Source organism: Dicentrarchus labrax, unplaced genomic scaffold, assembly GCF_905237075.1.
Source record: "Dicentrarchus labrax unplaced genomic scaffold, dlabrax2021, whole genome shotgun sequence".
Classification (NCBI taxonomy): domain Eukaryota; kingdom Metazoa; phylum Chordata; class Actinopteri; family Moronidae; genus Dicentrarchus; species Dicentrarchus labrax.
The window spans coordinates 18,460,911-18,483,470 of NW_026136702.1; the positions used below are offsets into that span (position 1 = coordinate 18,460,911).

The window sequence follows — 22,560 nt, forward strand, 5'->3', positions numbered from 1 at the left end:
TCTTTCGTTTCCTTGGTTTCAGTTCTGAGCCACGTTGTTTTACTGTTTTTTTGGTAACTTAAATATTTCATTTTCATTTTCCAATATTTCAAACTTTATTTGTATTTTTACTTCAATTAGATTATATGAAGTAAAATGTAGGTTTGTTGCTATTTTTCAATCTAAATTAAGTAAGAATCCTCTGGCATTTTACATTATGTTGCATTAATCCACTGTCCCCCAGGCCACAATTGTTGGTGAGGAAGACCAATTCAGCAGTTGGATTTGCATCGCCATTCGCGCAGGTATACGCTGACTGTCTGAGAGGATAATGATTAACCACCACACCTACAGAATTATATTCCACTTAACAAACATTTTGTGCATACCTTGCTGTATACACTATTTTCTAAGCTAATATTCTTAACCAATTTCTGCTTAGAATTTGCAAATATTGTAATTGTAAGTATTTCCACATACACATTCATTGATGGATTGTACTAATTAGAGAGTTATCAGAGAGTTATGTATTAAGGCTATTGTCTATTGTATTACATTCTTTTCCAAATCCAGCACAGACACTGACATGAAATGTAACATCATGTCAGAAAATCACATCACTTGTCTTTCATTGAAACTGGGATAAAACTGACTGAAAACAAAAAAAATGGAGCAAAAAACTACAGTATAAAGCCTCTCCGCCGACGTGATTCTAGTAAGAACATTTCACTTATTATTTTAAATCTATCTCTTCCCACTCATTATTCTCAGGCTCACTCGTCCCTCCTTAGTGCCCCCGTGACAGTGTATGCCTTTGACACGTGGAGGAAGGACACACGATCAGTTTTTCTAATTACTTATTGGTCATGATCAATTAGCAACATTTTAAGGCACTACGGTAACCTTGTATAAATACACTGTTGGAGTTCAACAGCCATCATAGTTGACAATTAAATTGGTCTGTCACTGCTGGGCCCTTCATTAATCTCAACTTGTCATACTTGTTTATGCTGGTTATAATGGCTGTGTGGGTGTGTGAGAGGAGTCAGCTCGAGTGTGTGTGTGCAGAGGAGGGGAGGTCAGATCAGATCTGTGATGTGAGAGAAGTTAAAAGTTGTGTGTATATACGTGTCATATGCACATATGTGTTTATTTGCATGAATCTATATGTGTACATGTGCAGGACGTGTATATTTTCTATGTGTTTGCATGGACGTGTAGTATGTGGAAATCTTTTTAATCGCAACTGTCATGTTGAAGCCAGTTGGCACCCCAAAGCGATTACCTCATGTGTCCTTGAGTATTTTCTAAATTGCTCGGAGATGTTTAGAGCCTCTCCTAATGACTTTCATAATCGTGCAGTAACGTAGCCATTTACACCATGTGAGAAAATTCCTACTCACTTAAACCTGCCTCTACATCGATTGAATTAGACAGAAAAGCTATTGTGTGTTGCATTTAGTTTCAAATCCGTAATCCTCTTGCCGTTTCCCCTCAGATTGTCTTGAGTGCATAATTCCCTTACAAGTTTAAGAGTTAAGTTGGGGCATAACTATTTAATTTAGTTTTCATTGTTGGTAATTTTATTGGCATTTTGGTTAATGGAGCACTAATGGGATCTCTTACTGAGTGATGTAAGCATTGGGAAATAAGACGCGCGCACACACACACACACTGGTGGGAAACAATAGACCCACATACACACAAACACACTCTTGTGCTGCTGACCTTTCACCCTCTTCACTGTCTTCTGACCCTCCCGGTTTGACCCCCCCATTGGCAGCAGGGTGGGTTGGCATTGGTCACATACCCCTGACCCCCTCCTCCTCCCCCTCATTGTTTCTGGGTGAGTGTATCTGACTGGAGACGAACAAAGGAGCATGTTGGCGCCTGCGGACGCAAGCTCGTCCTGGTTTGTATTTACATGTGAATGTCAACACCTATTTTGTAGCTTGTCACCTATATACAGCTTTCAACAGTGATATTATGAGCGTGTAGATTTATAAATGTGTGTGTGAGCGGGTAATGAAAGTCGGTGAATGAACTTTTTGGCTTCATTAGATCGTAAGGAAGTGGTTCTAATTTATTTTTTGAGCCAGTACTTCCTCTTTTGACAAATGTGTTTTTGTAATATATTGCAATCAGTAGAAATAGATTATTGATAATTAAGAGGCCCATTTTTCCTCACTAAAAATATTTTTTTCTGAAGATCTGGCTGCTGTTTATGACCACTTTGCAGCACAAATGACCCAAAACATGAGATATGTCTGCTTCATTATGTTGGTGATTACAGTAATCAGTGGTGTTTACTAATTAAACGTTGTTTTAATTTTGACTCTTGATTTGGGAGGTTAAACCTCCTAAAACTTTGCTTAATTTGCTTACTTTCTATGAATATGTCTCTGTTTACATTTTAAGGTATACAAATAATTGAATTCAAAATATAATGTAAAGATATGATGTTAAGATTAATATACAACACTTCCCTTGATTTAAATGAAATGTCTGAAAAAGTCTCATTATGTAATTAGACTAGTTAGTTAGTTTATTGAGTTAAATATCATAATACACTTACATCTTACAACTTAACATGATCAAATAAAAACTTAGGTTTAACTTAGGTTTAAACAATATTCCGTATACAATACAGTTCTGTCAACACATAGTAAAGAATTATGTTATTAAGAAAGTAATAATGAATGCACAAAAGTAGTTGAATAGACAGCACAGGCATTACTTTATAATCCTTTGTCCTTAATTGCTGGCAAGAACAGACCAAAAAATGGTAATGCATTGAGAACATTTGCACATGGTAGTTTTTTTTCTCTTTTCTTAGCAGACTGTTAGTGTCAGCCATCAAGTCATGTACCTTTGACTGCTCACACACACACACACACACACACACACACACACACACATACATTAAGCCATTATTAGCAGGGTGTCCATGCTTGAGCGGTTGTGTGTTGAGCAGCGGAGTGGACAGTGAGGAGGAGGGAGGAGGGTCATGCTAATGCAGACAGACTTGTCACAGCCGTGGAGGACTGGCATGTGGACCCAGAGGATGGAGACACTCCTCGCTAATTAAGAATCCCTATTATTAAGGGTCTATGTGTGTGTGTGTGTGTGTGTGTGTGTGTGTGTGTTTATGTTAATGTGTCTATGTATCTACAGTGTGTGCAACTGCAGAGAGGCAGTGAACTGTTGTTGGGTTTACATGCAGTAAGAGTTAATCCTCACTTCCACTCATTTTCTAAATCTGTGAAATATTAGTCTGTGATGCCGGATGTTTTCTTTGTTTCTGTATGTTTTATCGATGCTCAAGGCACTTTTTTGCCACAAATCTTTATGGTACAAATCAATCCCACTTCCTTTTGGAAGACTCTACAGTGCTTTCATTAGAGGACATATCACAATACCAAATCATAGCTTTTGTCTGTACTCCTTACAAAAAATATAAAATATAAAAACAGGGCATCCAAGGCAAGTTTGGGTCCTGATGTGCAGACTCTGTAAACCTCTGTAGTGCAGCCTGAGCTTCTGGCCTCTCACCATGGTCCTAACCTTGACCATAACCATTTATAACTCAAAGCATTTGTTTGAGAGAGTGCAAAATCTGGAAGGAGGCAATACCTTGGAGGCCCACTTCAGGGGGAAAAAAGTCCTTTTTACTTTAACAACCTCCAGAGAACTGGCGTGAACTTGTTTCATTCACATTTTATGTCAGTAGAAAGAACAATAAAACACAAGGGTCCATCTGTAAAAAACAAATTTGTGTCTGGCTGTAATGCATTTTGGCATAGCTTTGAGGCTGTAAGTAGAGGATTATTCTCTCGTCATTTGTAATTGAAATTTGGATCAAAATGATGAAGAGTGCTTTGATTCTGAGACACTCAGACTGAGCAAAAGCCAATGCTTATTTTGGATGTTTTACATATCTGCAATTAAACTCCATGGACTGTAGCTGTGACATTAAATGTGCACATTTGGCACAGGAACACAGGGAAACGCCCTCCACTACACATCAAAACGGACAGCTACTTTGCCAAAAGCTTAATTGTAACAGTCTCATTTCTGTGACTGAGGTTGTTAAACTAAAATGTATACAACACTCATGATGCCTTGCACAAACCTCAATAGATTTTAGTATTCTGTTACATATGCATTTTCTGTTAAAAAGAAAGATGGCATAGGTTTTTGTATGTGTTTTTGTCATTCCCTCATCCCTATTGCAGACAAATCCTCGTCAGGGTCACTGGCTGGTAATTGGAGGGAGGTGGCTGTGATTAAAATTCATATTTTACACCCCTGTCACATTTGCATAGCCACAGGACAGGCCTGCAGCTCTCAGTGTGCCTGGGACCGGACTGGTGGTGTGTCTGTTTTATGAAGGGTGGGATGCGTGAACACTGCTCACACATCAGTGCATGTATGCACACACGTAAACACATATGCATATACACAACTGCTAACAACACACGCACACAGTCACCCTGTGCCTCCCTCCTCTCCCTTGTTCCAGCTGAGTAAAACCAGGCCCGCGTCATTTCACCTCAGGGTGCCTGCTGGGGTCAGAGGTCATGTGTAATGGCCCAGTGCATCTCCCAGCACAGTAAGCCTACTCCTGGAGCTGACACACTCCGCTACTCCCTTCCCCACCTCCCAGCCCTTTTATCAAAGCCAATACAAAAACAAGGAGCGTGTGTGTGAGCAAGTGTAAGCCAGTCAAAGATCGCATTCAGAGTTTCAAGTTGCTGAACCATGAGGTGAGAAAGAGCTATGACCAGTCCATTGCCCACTATTGAATCTCCACTGTGAGCGTAGACCATGGCCAACATCAGATTTACTTAATTAAAGTGTCTGTTACTCTAAGATAACACGGTATAAAGTATTTAATTTTAAATGAGAATCGAATTTTGTGTGTATTCATGTACATGTAATAATCAGTCAATTGGTTTGAGAAATGCTCCTCTTTCCTTACGTTCCTTTTTACTTTAAAATACATTTTACATTCCTCCAAGCCCAAAGATTAAAACGTATGCTATTTAAAAAACTTAAAATTACTAACATTAACACTATTAACACAGTATTCAACCAAGTTGCCGGAGACTATCATGAAGAACTAATGTCATGTCACTGAGCGCTAGGGTTGGGTACCAAACTCGGCACTCTTAAGGGTACAGTCCGAATAACGTTCGTACTACCGAGTGCATCTAGGAGAGAGAGCGAGACTAACATCAAGTTGCCCCTGCAGCTTGCTCAAGTCACAGTGAGTCAGTGCACCAGACTGTGTGACGCAGAATGCAAAGCTTGCCGGGGCAACAAGTCTAACCAGAAGAAACACCTGGTCAAACATCATCTAAAAGCTGAGGAGTGTAGCGTTACCATGTTTAATAGCCTGAAAGCAAAGTCCCCCGCAGCAGCCACAGCTAACGTAAGCATGCCTGCACCGCCGAAGTTGAATGTGACTGGCCTGTCTTGACTTGACTTGGGCTTTGTATGTCAGACTTACTTGTGACTTTGTCCCACTTCTGTAAAATTGTATCATAAAACAACTTATAAAGAGTTGGAAGATATTGTATATTTTACAGTGACTTTTCCGGTTTCATCTTGAACCGAACATCTAGATCAACTCAGTGACTCTTCTTCTCAAGCTGATCATAAAATCAGACGTGAACATCTTATACTTGAAGCTTGACATACATCTCTGGGTCAAGACCAATCATAATATTTGCACAGTTTTTTAGGCATGCCATATTGATGCATCCATCCATGAGACTGAGAAGGAGTGTGCAGTCTGTTCCCTACAGTATCTGGGTTTGTACAGCCATTTCTAGAGATAGTGGAAAGGTTCATGCTGTATAGTTTGAAGTGATATTTGCCTTTGCTTGTAATTTATTACAGTGTGTGTGCTTTTTGTGAAAGAGTGTGTTATTACACTGCCGTTGATGGTGGCAGTTAAAGAGCAGGGAAACTGTCAGTGTTAAAATGGAGAGGGAATGAATAATGACCTCTGTAAGATTATGAATTATGGTTTGATACAACATTGGTTTAGCTTCCTCTTTACTTTTACACAAGGTCATGTCAGTATTATTTTAAATATATGACACACCAAGGAATGGACCACTGTGGTTGAGATGTTGGGAAAAATTAGAGGCTGATTTTATTGGGATCATCTAAACAAGTGTCCATGTTTTCTTTTTCTATTAAACATTTTCATAGACAGAAATTCAATAGATTACACTGATTTCAAAGACAGTTTGTTGCTGAATCTCACACACTACCCTCTATTACACTTTCCCAGATTTTATGACTTTGTTTAACTCTGTTTCTCTGTCTTATTTCCCCCTCTCCTAACTCTTCCATGTTTTCAAGTGGCAACCTTGCTAATTGCATTAGTAGTATGTAAACTCATTAATGTAGCCAACACTTACAACAGCAGACTGATAAGTGAGGCCTATACTAAAACAGGAGAGTTGTTTGGATATTACAAAACATTATCCCAATTATATTTTGGTAAATAATTCCTATTTTTTATTATTCATTCAGGATGATGTAAAAGTTAAATCATTTTGGATGCTTGGCCAATATACAAACTTTTTATTTTATTGTGTCTGTTAATTGCTAATGCAATAAAGAATTGAAGCAGTATATTTCACTAATGTATACTTAGGGATCCGTATTTATTTTTTTTTTTCATTTCAAAGACGCAAAAGTAAATATAAAAAAATATAATCAGTGATTTTATTCACCATAAACACCATAAATGTTCAGCTGCTAAATTACCATTTTTTTTCTATTTCAATTCAATTTTCAATTCAGTTTTATTTGTTTAGCGCCAATTCATAACAGAAGTTATCTCAGGACACTTTTCAAATGGAGCAGGTCTAGACCAAACTTGTTTACTGGAAGCAGCTATTCCCACCACAAGAGGACCTTTGCTGCACACATTTACTGTTTCTAACAGTTGGTTACCCAATGCCAATTGTACCCAAATACAGTACCAATGACCCTGAAGGATAATGTTGTATAAATAATGGATGGATGGTTTTAACAGTGTCCTCCTGTAGCAAGAAATGCAGCACCTATAGTGACATAAATTCCAGGGAAAAGCTGTTTAAACTGTTTTACGTTACTGCTTGATTGAAAACAAATAGCTGCAATTTGTAGCAGAGAGTGGTTATTGTTTAAATTGTTATTATTTTTTATTACATTGACAAGATTTAATGTCACATTCTAGTCCACAGGCACAATTCACTGAGCAAATGTAACATGGGCTTGAAAATAGTTTAAATGTAAAGATGGTTAAAACTCAAAAATCTGAGCAGAAAACTATGTTTTCTAACTAAATCCTAACATTAACTGACAAAGATTGAGTTTTTAGTGCGTAAAAAGCTAACTTTCTATGAAGGATCTTTTTGCTGTATTGTGTTTTAGAAGCCTGTACTGTAGGAAGAGGAAGAAGTAATTTCACTTCAATGAAACTCAAACAAAAGTTATATTGATCGATCCCTGGTTTCATTAAAAACATGAAAAACTTTCTCTCATGAAAAACATATTTCTACGTACGTAAAAAAGTATTTACTCATGATACATTTTGATTGTTCCGGTGCCATTATGGTGACACATTTCAAGGATACCGCATTTCCCAAACCCCACCGGTTAGTTCAATTGATGGAAGTGAGTGGAGGGACAGACAAACGGTCTGTGTAGGCCTCACAAGCTTAAGACCAGGGATTAGTGTGTGTGCGTGTGTGTGTGTGTGTGTGTGTGTGAGGTAGCTAGCTAGCTAAGTGACGCAGTGATGTCATAGTCGTTGTGTTTTCACATGGGAACCTGATAGCTCTGAACAATCCAAGGCGAGCAATTTTTGGCTCAAGCGCACTTGACATAACAGAGAGATAATTGTAGACTGTGTGTCCACGGACCCTCCAGAGATCCAGAGGATCAAACCCTCTAGGATTTCGGACACTTTGATGACGCGTTAATGCCTGCAAAAACATTTACCGCCTCAGAGATCACAGATGGAATGATGTAAATGTAATGCAATTCAAGTTAACTGCCCCCTGATATCAGGAGATGATGTAAAGTTTAGATCTAGTTATTTTGTCTAACTGTTGCCATGGTGTTGAATATAAAATACATTCATATTGTATTCCACTTTCACACCTTTGATCTAGAGAGTCGCCATTATAAATGACATAATGAATGATATTATTTTGTGTAATTTAGTAATGGGAACTCCAGTGTATAGTGACTATCTGGTGAGGTCAAGTAGAACTCAGTCATTATCATTAAAGGCGGGCTGGCTGGAGCCTTCAGCTGGACAGGAGTTGACATTAATGGAACAGTAATAGCAGATTATATTGACCATGCGTTAGCCATGGAGATTTATTTAACTTTTATTTATTGGTGAAATGTGTTGGAGCACACATGTTATTTTTCAGCAGTTGCACATGTTCACACCAGGCAGCTGGCTGGTATAGTGCTGCATGCCTCACAAAGTTCTGCTCTCTTGAAACCACACAAAGCTGCATTTGAGACTCTATGTAGCTTCCAAGACAATAAACGGTGTCTTATTAACTTTGTGAGAAACAAAAAAATTCACAGGTTAAGAAAAATGTGAATAAGTTGGCTAGTATTTTTTGGTTTAATCATTTCTGTACTGTCTAGACTTGCTCTATATAAAAAGTCTCCTGTTGTCCAACTTCTGTTGTGATTTTTCATTATATAAATAAAACTGAATTGAAAATTGAAAAGTAGTAATGAGTTTGGACCACTATACCCTGTATGCATTAGAATTATTGAACCTGGTTGCATGCATGACTATATTATCGCTGGATGTGTAATAGGAATTACAAGAGTGATATACAATTGCCTTTGTGGTAAAAGTAAATGTATTTATCATACAACAAAATTAAAGTTTACAGTCCCTTGCTTGACATTTAAATAGACAAAGATAATTAAATTTCAATTTCATCTTTTTGTGTGCAACAAAGGAGTTAAAAGACATTGTTGTTTTCACACTGTGTGTGGCTGTGCCTGTAATTACTCTGAAAACTGCCAAACATATATTCTGAGTCTATTTGAAAATCTTATTTGTTGATGATTATGACAAAGCATTCTCAACCTGCTCGTGTTTCTACATTTTGCCCTTGAGAGACAAAAAAGTGACGGCTTTGTCTTTTACAAGAAGGATAAAAAAGTGTTTTTAAAGAGGCAAGTTGCCTTGAAGCGAAGCAGGAATACTTTCTGGATCGTAAAACATCTTTGAAAAGTGTGAGAATGAGAGATCTATAATTTTAAAGCTATGTTTAAAACTTAACAGTTTTCTTTATATGGCTTGACACCTGGCATTAATGATAAGTTTTGGCAGGTAACTCTTACTTTCGAACTTTCCATAAACATGATCATCAATATTCAACCACTGTGTGTATGATTATCAATATTCTGCCATTGTGTGTATTTGTGATCTTTTGTGGAAATGTCCTGTCAATTTATTTTCAATAACACTTTTTCTGAGGAAATATAATGACTAAGATAATGAGGATATATTCTCAAATGCCAAAGAGAGTTGATATATTGGAACTTATCTTGGTGACAGTACAGGCAACCTGACTTCACAGTATTGAGAGCACAAAGACAACAAGACTTTATACACATTGCCATGGCATAAATCAATATGAATTATGGAAATTTTTAATAATAACATTATCAAAATCTGTACAACTGATGTACAGCTGTAGAATTAAAATCACCAACAGCATCAGAATAAACACCAGTAATTGTAACATAATTGGAAGCTGTAACATCAACAAGAAGTAGTGGTGAAGGTCATAGTATTTGTTGTAGTTGTACAAGTTGTAGTCATAGTAATGATATTGGAATATATGGTTTGGTCAATATAGATATATATATCAGTCTTAACTCTGAGCTTTGATAATATTGAAAAGTCCATTCTTGGGCTTGGGATCAGCACGTATGACAAAAAAAATCTCAACTCAAGACCCACTCTCTAACTTTTTTGGAGCGTTCAGCTGCATTTTACAGTCTTCATCATTCATATTATTTAGCTTTAATTTGAACATTGCACAATTGATTGCATTGAATTATTTTAAATGAACTGAGATTGAATAGTATTTGTTTTAACTGTTAGCACGAATGTTAGTTACAGTGTTTGTTGCAGTTATAGTAATATTCGTGGTAGTAATAAAAATGAATGTTTTGCCGCTTTTATCAGGCCTATTTTGGGTAAAGTGGGCTATTAAAAATGTATGTTACAGTAATGTAGTCATAGTAATAGTACACAATGTGTTGCAGTGGTAGTAACTTATAGTGTTTTTTATAGTTCTGTACTCGTAATGTGTAACAGTAGTAGTAGTGTTAGGTGTGTTAATATGATCTTTATTACTATCTTACTGTAAGCTGTGAATATGCTATTATTATTTATTCCAGCAGGCGTATCATGTCTGTCTCATGTTATCTGTCCATGTAGGAGTTCAGGCTGTTCACTCTGATTTATGGCTCTGGGGTCTAACTGTGTATATTTACAGTCTCATGACCTGAGAATGACACCCACTGGGCTGAATAAGGAGGAGAGAGAGGGGTAGCGAGGGTCACGGACTGTAGCACACACACACACACACACACACACACACACATATGCAACACACACATTAAACGTTTTGTCTCATACAGTCACAAAGGGGAATACACATCTATTTTAACAACAAAGATGCTGACAAAAAAATTATTCTGCATGAGCTTTAAAAGATGAAATCATGTTTTTCCACATATCTTCTGCCCATTTTTACATCAGTTATCTGTCTTTGGATGTCTAAATTATTGAACTTTTCCTCTCACTTTACTGCGCAAATGTTTCCAAGTCACAATTAGGAAACTATCTTGTATAAACTATAATCTGTAACATTTTACATGTTCAATCTGTAGGAAATTATGATGCATATTATTATCACAATTATTATGTACCATGTTTAAGTTAGACCTCGTTTTTTGGGGATTTGACCAAAAGTATTCTGGGAAATGTAGGCTATCGCTAACTGAAGTGGAATTAGATGAAGCAATCCTGGGAAAAGTGGCTACTAAAAATGCAAATTACAACACTTCAACACATCAACATAATGACTCCTGGAATTCAGCAAACATCACAGGTTGAGTGAAGTGGTGGGTAAGAAAATGGCTGAGCGTTAAACAAGGTGACAGCTGCTTGTTTACAGATCCCAGCACCCCGAGGTGACGGCGGTGTGGATTGACACACCAGCTTCAGGTTGTCACAGGCCCATTTCCAGAGAGGCAAATGGTGCTTGGCAAAAAGTACAGTTCACATGGGTTTGATTAAACCGCTGGTGATAGTTTGTACTTTTGCAGTGTTGTGCTAAAAAGGTTAAGGGCCAGCGTGTGTGTGTGATTTACACGTCTGTGTGAAACTCTATCAGGATAAATAGCACGGCCTCATCTGTGGTCTCATCTGTCTCTCTATCGTTTCTCACCCTGCTCTCCCTATTTCTCTGTTTCTGTTTTTCTACCTCCACTGCCACAACGAAAATTCTCCTCTTTTATCAGCAGCTCATGTCTGTGTGTTAATTACCTAGCTGGAGTCAGGATGTGATTAGCCTGGCTTAACATGAGTAGGTTGAAACAGTTAGCCAGCCTATGTCTAAGAGTTTAAAAGTAAGCCTACCAAAACCTCTAATTTACACCCAGTACCTTATTTATTTAACCACAACACAAACTAAAATTAAAATACGGTAGTTTGTAGTTTTAGTTGGAGTTGAGTGTTGGAACTATTTCTTGCCGATTACCAGTGGACAACATCCTGAAGTCTTGTCTTCACGTGAAGTTGCCAAGTTTGCTGCCATTGAGCCCGCACAGACACCAAAACCAAACGTTGTGCTCACTGAAGATTTTTGGCAACCAACGCTGCAACCAGAGGTTCTGCACAGAATCAAATTGTGGTTTTTACTTTTCTATTGATGTACAGGTTAAGCAAACAATTGAGATATGTGTTAAAGGACCACCATGTAGGATTTAATGGCATCTAGCGTTGAAGTTGCAGATTGCAACTAACTGAGCACTGCTGGTGTCTGTATATGACGACAGGCTGTGAATAGGTGTGTGTATAGGAGAAACTATGGTGGCCATGAAACTTCCGAAAAACCTACAGCCAGTGTTTGATTTGTCCGTTCTGATGACAGGTAACAAAAACAAGATTCCTATATTCACGTGATTATACACAAATGAAAACATACCTATGATGATATTATATTCCATTTCTTTTAATAGATGTTTCTAAATTTTACACACTGGACCTTTAATTAGTCCTGACTCCAGCTCCATGCTTAACACACAGACATGAGAATAACTCTGATGTCACTCTTAAATAAAAAAAATCTCCAATATCCAAAATATTGAACTATTCCTTTAACCCCCCTATGTTTCCTCTCTCTCTCTTTCTCTCTCTCCCTGTGTGTCTGTGTGTGTTTGGAGATTCGAGCAGTCTGATTGGTCGGCCCAGCAGGAATAAACGCTGTGAAGCTGGGCTCGGAGAAGGGGTCGCTGTGTTTTATGAGCCATTAAAGTTTTATTCATCCCTGCACCGAGGCAGCCTTCGGCCACGGGTTCACCATGCTTTAAATAAACTCTCATCATTCCTCTACCCCCTCCTCCCCAATATCTGCCTCACCGCCCCCCAATCTGCACCCCACCCCACACCCCCAAACCCTTCCACCCACAGACTTAATGGACTGTTTATTGTTTGATGTTCAAGTCCGACTTCATCATTTTTTTCCCCTCTCCCTCTCTCTGTTTTTCGCTCTCTACTTGTGTTCAGTGGTGTGGAGGTTTGAGTGATGTGGTTTGTCTCCATGTTTGTACTATGTGTTGATTCATTTTGCATGTGAGTGTGAGTGAGTCTGTGCCTGGGATAGCACTACATGCATGCAGTATGTCTATAAATTCCTTCTGTGTCGTGCTTTTGACTTCATCAACTCTTCCCTCTGCTCTTCTGTTTCATGGGAGCATACAAAACTTTCAAAGGAGGAGGCTGGTGATATTCTTTTTTTCCCCTTCTAACAAATTGCATGAAAAGACCAAAACCAACAAGTCAAAGAGCTGATCTACTAACAAGTGTAACCAAACCCTGATATCTATCTCATTCCTCTGTTCCATAGAGCTCCATTATTGTCCAAAAACTTTTAAAAACACAGAAATGTTGCACTGGGTGACATGTTCCTTCATTACCATGAACATGTAGCACTGTAGTTTATTTGCACTAATTTCCATAAACTCTATCCTGCTATCGTTAATACACACCAAATGTGTAATAATCTGCAGTTTAAAATAGTCCAACAAATGTACTCATATTTGAGTAACATCTACCAAATACCCAGTGCCCTGTTCTTATTTATCCTTTTTTTTTATATTTGTGACATATACATTTCTTCAGGTAGGAACGTTGGAAAGTATTGAGAAAGGCACCGAGGCACAGTGTGAAAAACGCAGTCCTCTCATTCATTTCAGTGAGGTCAGTGCAGGTGCCAACGCAGGCAGCTCTGACAAAAACCACACAGCATCGTCGGGCAAAAAAAAAATAGATGCAGCATTATCAGGAAAGGTGCCGCATTGGCCAGTCAAATACGTGCAGGCGCGCATTCCTGGTAGATTCCTTTGTAATGTCAACGCTGTATTTCTACTGTTTATCTTAGGATCATTGAAGTCATACACTGTGGGCACACTGTTACCCTATAACTTTCCACACTTGTAAAATCTGGTCTCGTAGATTATAAACTGGCATGAGGTGCTTCGGAGTCTAAGCCTTCTAACTTGTGGATCTATTAATCAAAGTGGACTTCCTGAATCGTATATATGAAGCAACACGCCCGACCGATGCAGCCCTTCTTTTTTTTAAAACACACTCCTCTTTTCAGCTGAACTTCCAGTGACGTGTTGTTGGTTCTGGTCTTTTCAATGCACTTATCTTTATACTTTAAAGGTGCAATAATTCATCACCCTGGAGCTCATGAAGCACTTTTTTGCTGAGGGGGACAGAGTGATAGAAGACAAATTTGGGAGGAGGAGAGTTAGAGTTTGGAGAGTTCCCTTGCATGTTGTGTTACAGCTGACCCTATCCTCAACTTTGACCCCTGACCCCACCAGAGATCTGTCATGAGAGGGAGCTGCTTAACACAAAAAGGAGTCTGGTTCAAGAGTCAGAAAGGGAGAGAGGAGAGAGAGACATACGCAGACTATGAGGGAGAGAAAGCTCCACCGCACACAGAGGATTCATTTATCCTCTCTCTCTCTCTCTCTCTCTCTCTCTCTCTCTCTTGACTGCAGTTTTTTCTTCCTCTCCTTTGCTTTCTCTTTTGTTTTCACTGCACAGAAACTGTTGCCTTTTCTTCCTACACATCTCCTCTCTTTCTCTCTTGCCCACCTCCCTCCTCACCCCCCATCTTCACACCCACGTCTGGTTGCTTTTGGACAACAGCATGCCATCATCAGCGGCCACCGCCACAGGTATGGATTCAGGGCAGCGAGGACCAGCAGGATTCTGGGAGGGAATTTGTGAGACGAGGCTTTAATGAGAACAAGGCCTCATCCGCTGGCGAGAAATGTATGCAAATGATATGCACACACCAAAAGGACCCTGGGTAGGCGAGGCGAGCGCCGGCCGAGCTCCCGCTGAGCTCTGAGGAAGATGAGCGGCTCAGGTCAGAAGAATGACAACAAAACACCTCCTCCTCCTTTTCTTCTTCTCTTTCTCTTTCCTTATGCTGCATCTGGGGGAGCAGAGAAAGATGAAAACTGGTGAACACATAAACTGCGAGATGAGTTTGTAGTGTTGCTACATAATGTTGTTGATGTGTTTTGGTTTCTGGACTGCTGTTGCTAGGTAGATTTTTTTTTTTTGTTATTCATCTTTGTAAGCACACTGACATTTGTGGGGTAAATTATCTAGAGATTAAACATGTCTGTGTTTTACATCCAGACTTTCCAGAAGTTTAATTGTCATAAATTATTACTGTAAAAATAAAAATAAAAATAAAAATTGAGCTCAGCAGAGAACTCACATTGTGCCCTCTAATTGTGCTTATGGAAGTCATTTTGTCAATAGAGTAATGTGACAGTAATTTCTTTTGACACTTCATTTGGAAATTTAAACTCACAACATGGCTGTTTAATCACCAGAGTGTAGTGTATGTAATAGGCTGTAAGATGTAAGTTAAATTACCTGTTTTAATTCTGTAATAAAATGCATTTGTCAACTATTATAAAAGACACTTGTGATTTACACATTTGATTTTTATTTTTATTTTAGTAATTTCCAGTGTGCTTGTAATCCTGTATGTACATATTCTTTAGGTATTTAGTATTCTTCCTTTAATGAATAAAATACAAAAACAAAAGGATTTAATTTTCGTAAGTAAGCTGTTTTTAAAAGTAGTTATCTAAATGATGATACATTTGATACAAGTTAATCTATTAAAATATATTTTCGTAATTTGTATTTACTTTACAATTATTTTCTTTTATTTGCTTGACTTTATTTAACCTAATTACAGCTTTTGATCTCAGTTTTTGTACAAAACTATGCTCTTAAACAGGGGATAAAGAAAATAAATATTACTCCTCCTGCACACATTTAAAAAAAATACATCGTTTTTATCTTAATTTATCTGAAATGATTTAGCTGACTTGTTGCTAGTCTGAAAATGGAATCTGTCGGGATTTTGCAGAATTCACGGCAGCATCAAGGTTTCCGCCGCAGCTCCTGCTCTCCTCTCCCCTCCCCTCCTCCTCGCCTGTTCCTCTGCTCGGAGCATCGCTCCTGCAGGAATTATGCACCGTTAACTGGCCTGTCTGATCTGACTGCCGCTGCAAAAAAAAAAAAAAAAAAAAGGAAAGAAAGAAAGAAAGAAAGAAAACGAATAAAGGATGAGGCGAGACGTCGGCGTGACAATTTCGACGGCGTTAACTAGTGATCGTTAAATGCGCCACAGTCCAGCCGCATCAGAAATGGAAACCTCTTCTTCTTTTTTTCCCCCCCACCGTCGCCGTCGGGTGGGAATAAACAAGAGGAAACGGGAGGAGAAGAAAAAAAAAAAACATCCATTGAGTCTTGGGAAGAAAATGAGAGTGGCACCTGATGATGTCGACTTTGACACGTGTTAATTGCTGCTCAGCTCTCCTCATTAGGGAGTCTCAAATTATTTTAGCGCTCCAGGCCACAACGCCTTGTTTGCTTTGCTGAGGAGAGGAAGCAATCTGGCCCAAACTTCAAATGGTAAGGCACAATGCATTTGGGCAGAATTATTTGGCGTAAATTATTATGATAAATAAATGCGTGAAATTATTAACGAACCGAGCATGATTTCAAATCTACTCAAATTAATTTTAAAAAAGGGAAGAAGTGTTAGAAATAAGGAATGTACTAATTTATAATATGAGTTTATCGTTATAGCTATAGTCTATGATGGGATGCTGTGAAATATTAAAACACATCAGTGTTTCACTTCATTTCACATCAGCTCTTTCTTAAATCAAATGTGTTTTATTAATAATAAATTATAATGCCCCTGTTTCATTCCCAATTGGGATTTTTGCTCCTATGTCAATATTCAAGACAGGAAGACATTTATTTGATGCATCTGAGTGTCATTTCTTTCTCTCTGATAATCAAAGATTTACAGTGAAGTATTGCCTCTATTGCTAAATCAATAACATGCTCAAAATCAATAACCTTCTCAGATAAAATGGTCTCATCAATAGCCTGACAAAACTGCTTCACTGCACACGGCTGCATTTAAACATCAAGCAAAGGTGACTTGCACCCAATCAAATATATTCACACACTAAAACCCTTTTCCTTATGTGATTATATTTAAATGTGCGTCTGCAGCCTCGACTTCAATCTGCTCCTGCATCCTCACCCTTTACCCACACAGCTCCTTGCTGCAAACACACACACACACACACACACACACACACACACACACACAACTGATTCAGTCCAGTGTCTGGGAGCACCGGCCCTCATCCTCTCTGCTAGATTACTTGTTACCTGTTGGCATGTATTTATATGGCCTTGCATGGTGAATTATAAAGCCTTTGTTATTGCCCTGGTTTGGGGTCGGCCACTTGTTTATGACACCAGTAATGGCGGTAATTGTTACTGTTGAGATTACCTGTCAAGAGGACCCGTGCGGCGAGCTTGGAGAAGGCGTCCCTCTCTTGACAAGGGGTGACAGGGGGATGGGGACGAGGATGGGGGGGTAGAGAGATTGGGGATTGGAGGGTTGGGGGGAGGCTGGGACGCCCTGATGACTTCTCCGCTGATAATCAGCCGCCGCGGCCTGTGGGATAATTCAACTGTCAGTGCCACCTAGCAGGGGCCAGCATCAGCCGGCCGACCCCAGCTGGCGTCATTCATTTGGACCAAAGATGGGAATGGAGGCAAGAGGAGGGGTGAAGGGATGCAGGAGCAGAAGGAGACAAGGAAGTAGAGACGGTGTCTCCATCTCATGTCTGAGTTGGCCTACAAACGCAGTAAATTAAAGCCATCATGAAACATTTTTGCAGTTTAGAGGAAAATATTCCAGCTTTCAAAATGTCTGTCCAGACCCAGTTTCACTACAAACCACTGCTAGATGTTTAACATTACACGAGGAAATCAACAGGATATAAAATGCACTGACTTTTACTACATTACTTTAACAATCAGTGTTTTGCTGATTAGCAGTTTAAACCTTTTTCTGGTAAATATTTGAAGATGTTGACATCAGACTCTCCAGCAGGTATTTCAGAGCAATAGCTATATCCTCTCCATAAGATTTTAAAGGATAAGATTGAGAGTTATGGTTTTCATTATGTTGTACAAATAAATTCAATATCAATGAAAGGGTATTTATTGAATGAACGTGTAGAGTCCTCACAATACTGGGCCCTGGTTGGCTAACAATATGCAGCCGCTCCTCTATGTCAAATGATCTAAACACTGCATGAAGGATTTCTGAGAAAAGCACCAACTAGAAGGATTGCAGTAGTTCTTGAGATATTCACTTGCATCTAAAATTGACATGACATTGTAATGAAGGGGATTTTTGAAAATCCAATTACTTTAAATTGATCCACTCAAACAAATTCAAAGTTGAATATGTGGAGATTAATTGCAGTTAATATTTCATGTACATAAATTGAGGAAAATTTGACTACCTATCTGTGGCCATTTAAGGCCCCACCTAATTCCTTCTGTATAAGCAGTCTCGTTGTCTTCCTGGACACGTGTGCATCATAAAGAGGGCAGCAGCAGCTAAAATGGCAGGCAAATCACTTTTCGAATGGTTTTGGAGCAGCTATCAGTGTCATCCCTGAATGGCTGTCTTTATCAATGATTCTGCCTGATATGGAGGGGGGCCTGGGTGTGGAGGGTGGGGGGGGGTGGAGGTTCCCTATCTGTTGCTGGAATCTTTCACAGTTTAAGGGCCGGGAGCTGCTAAGAAACTGTCAAAGATTTGGACAGCTAAAGTCCCCGGGTGGCAAACGCCGAGCTGTTCTCTATCTGTATTCCACTGTGGCAACACGCAAGGTTGTAACACTGCACCACTGCTATTCCAGTGGGATAATGTCACTGAGGAAATAGTGCCAGGAAATTGCCTGCGCTGTTTTTTTCTTTTCTTCATCATATGGGATCTGTTGTGCAGGATTGTTTTTTTGTTTTGTTTTTTTGTTCCTATTTTTGAATTTACCATGCAAAAAAAAAGTGTGAAAACACAAATAGTTTTCAAAATCTACTGAAAAGACTGAAATGAGGCTTTGTACACCGCTGCAGTGTGAAAAGCATATTGCTCTGTTTCTACCTCAGCAATATATACTGTCCACACTGTTTTATATCTCTGGTTGTGAAAGTAAAATTTAATAAATTATACATTATAGCTTACACCTCACACAGTGTGAATATTAACACATTTGGGGTGTTTTTCTGCCATTTTGTCAACAAGTATAGAAAGTAAAGTAAAAACTGGTTTAACTATAGGGTTTCAAGTTGCAGTCAGGTGCGTCATTCTTATGACGATTACTGTTAAAAAAAACAAGACACAGATTTGTGGTCATTTGAAAGAGTTCAAAGTGAGTGACACTGAATTTTTGTAGTCCATTTAGCAATCAGCACATACAATATTTCATCTAAACCGAGCGTGATATTATTTTCATAACACCTCCTGCATAATTTTGATGATGTTTGAGCCAGACTTGCTTTCCCTCTGCCACTTTACAACTATAAAGCACAGAGGATCGTGTGTTACATGGCAAGGCAGTTTCGCTAAATGTGTCAGAATGGAAAATAAACACGACAAGAGCTTTTGCACACACATCAGCGCTCATGTGATAGAGGAATTCTTTTCAGTGGATTCAGAGAAACCTGCTTCAGAGTTTGAGTAATGCTCACAAAGCAATTTTTTTTGTTTGTTTTTTTTGTAAATCTGTGACTCAATAAATCTGCTTTCCACTTGAATGCAATTCCCTTTGCTTTTTAACCACTCCTGTTTATATCGTATTGTCACAGGCCATGAATCATAAACAATTGCTTCATTTTGTATCTTCACAGTTTTATTGTCATGGCTTAATCCTTTGGCTGGTTGACAAAATGGAACATCATCATCATCAGCACCATCATCATCACAGCTTTACCAAGAAATTTATATTAAGACAATCTCTCCTGGATATTAAAATAAAGCACAATCTCATTTCTTATTCAAATGATAGCATTAGGCGCGTATGCATTTATCACCCGATACAGGACTGAGGTTATAAACAATGCCATTCATTATCTGGCCCAGATGCAGCGATTGTTGATTAAAGGGCTTTGAATATAACAGCCACACACACTTGCACACTTACACACACACTTACACACACACACACAGATGGGTGGACATTAGGAAAAGAGAGAGGCCATCTGAATAGGCTGGAGGGACATTAACGGCAACAATGATTGATATTTGCCGCACAGGCTTTTTAATGGTATTGTTATTCCTCAGAGTTATACCCCGTCCTCCCTACATCTCGTCTTGCAGATAAATGGAGGTGTAATAATGAATAGAAATTATCCTGATTATTTTGGTGGAGGTGGCGGTAGAGTGAGTAAGGAGGGGGTAGATTCATAATCTAACATGAAGCTTAAAGCTTAGTCAACAGTGTGTTGTGGATTTCATTTAATGTTTGCAGGGGGAAAATAGGGTTTAGCTTTAAAATGCTGCATATATATATATATATATATATATATATATATATATATATATATATTTTAATCAACATTTAAATTGATTGCTCAATATTAAAAAACAAAATGCATGATTTGCATCCTCCTGATGTTCTGTAAGTGAAGGTAAATGAAGGCACTAACCTCAAAAATATTTAATAACAAAATGGATAATCAGTCTGTGTTTGTGTTTATCTGTTGTGATTTTTAAAGGGTTTAATCAGCCAACCTGAGACCATCATAAACAATATAATTACTGTATGATGTTTTCACACAAAGAAAGGTATAAACTTTAATAATGTAATTAATCTGACAAGATACTGTATTTACAGTAGTGTGTATTTAGAGATTTTTGCCTCATACTTCATGAACTTTATTAGCTCCAGCTTCAGAATTTTAGAATATATATGAGGAAGATGTACTGAATTTATGTCACTGCATCTTGTATAATTTTGTCACATTATCAAATGGTAGAAGTCATCATTATCATTGAAATAAAGTGGCTACTCTTGTTTACAGACACTACACAGCACTAACAGAACCATAACTAAAGCTAGGATTTTATTTTTGCATGTGGCCCTGTCTTACTGTGAAAAACGGAATAACTAATATTAATTAGTTGTGTTTTCTTGAGAGCCTTCACTGCTGCTGAGTGTTGATCATGTGAACAGCTGAGGTGGACATCGCCAAAACACATTATTTGATGTGAGAGGCCAGCTTGTCCAAAGCAGTTGTGTTTATTACACACTCCTCTGGCACCTGCTGCAGTGAGTTGGGCCTGCCAGGACACACACACACACACACACACACACACACACACACACACACACAGTCTTCCAAAATCTCTTCTTCATTTAGTCACTTTCCACCCAAATGATGGCTATTATCACTTTTCAATTACATTTGCAGGTCTCAGCTGCTGCTTCAGTATTGTGCTGTACTGTACTGTAAAAACTTTGAAATATGCACCCAACCACTCTGAGCCCAACATTGTTTCATTTAAATGCACATTATACACCTGGAAGGGTTTAATCTAAATGCACTTTTTATATTGCAATAATAACGTCTTCTAGTGTTTCTAACACCAGCCAGTTTGACTATTCTTAATATGATGTTTTCCATCTCTGAATGCAAATGATTCATGGAAGAAAAGCACCACAAATGTCCCACAACTTTCACGTCATCCTGTGTTGCATCTCTTGTGGGCTGTATGTGGTATATTGGAGATTATATGCTATAAACAGTGAGGGTGTTGGCTCGGCTTGGACATTTATTTAACTCTTGTCTTGGTGCTCATTGCCTGTGGCGTTCACCTGTTGTTCCTTGTTCTCAATATGCTGCAGCACATTTCTGCAGTGTTTTTAACTGGATGCTTCTAAATCTTGTCTACCAAATATCTAGTCTTTAGAGATGCTATTTACCAAAACCAGGGAAAAGATAACTCCCCATTAAAGCACAAGGGGATGTATTAAAAACAATTTTTTGTTTTCCTTTGAATTTCTCTGCTGCTCTTATCCATACTCTCCTTCACCCATGTGTCTTCCTCATGTCTCCTTTTTACACCCTTATTCTCTTTTTTTCCCACTCTGATGTTCTTCCTCACTCTTCTCCTCTTCCTCTTAATCTGTCTTCTTCTCCATACCAACATTTTGTGCATCAACCATTTCCACCATCCCTCCTTCCTTTCTCCCTTTCCTCTCCTAGGGTGTAATGGTGTGATGCCTCCCTCCAACATCTCCCCCACCCCGCCACCCTTCCACTCTCTCAGTAATCAGGGCCAGATGGAGGCAGAGATGGAGTGATGGAGGGAGGGAGGATTGGGTTTGGTCCTAGCAGTGTCTTAGAACGTGGGGAGCTGTCAGCCCTGCAGGGAGAGAGGAATTCTCCAGCAATAAAATAGGGATTTATCACCACTACCATAGAGAGAGAGAGGAGAGAGATGGAGGGAGAGGGTGTGAGGCAGAGAAAAGGACGAAGAGATCAAGAAAGTCAGATAGAGAAGGGTGACGTGGGAGAGAGAAGAATAGAGAGGGACAGAAAGAGGAACCCACAGAGGGATAAAGAGAGAGGAAGAAAAAAACTGATAGAAGACTTTTCATCATCGTAAAGCTTCAGACAGATGAGGGAGGTTGAAGGAAGGAACATGCAGGATGATAGACTGAGTTTGCTGCTGAAAAAGGCCTGGGAGGAGGGCAAAGCCAAAAGACAAGAGGAGAGCAGAAATTGAGAGAGACAGTTGTGCGATGACACCCGCGGCTCATCTGCTCACATTCTAGCAGCCTGACAATTTCTCTCTTGCCATCTGT

The 22,560-nt window shown here is 38.8% G+C and overlaps 1 long non-coding RNA gene across 1 annotated transcript in view; it reads left to right on the plus strand.

Annotated features, from left to right (window-relative positions):
- Positions 1-15,289, plus strand: part of LOC127375139 (uncharacterized) — a 54,234-nt gene extending 38,945 nt beyond the window's left edge. The window contains exons 5-6 of the long non-coding RNA XR_007887312.1: positions 224-284; positions 14,486-15,289. This is a non-coding gene — a long non-coding RNA (uncharacterized LOC127375139). The remainder of the gene's footprint in view (positions 1-223; positions 285-14,485) is intronic.
- The last annotated feature ends 7,271 nt before the right edge of the window (positions 15,290-22,560 follow it).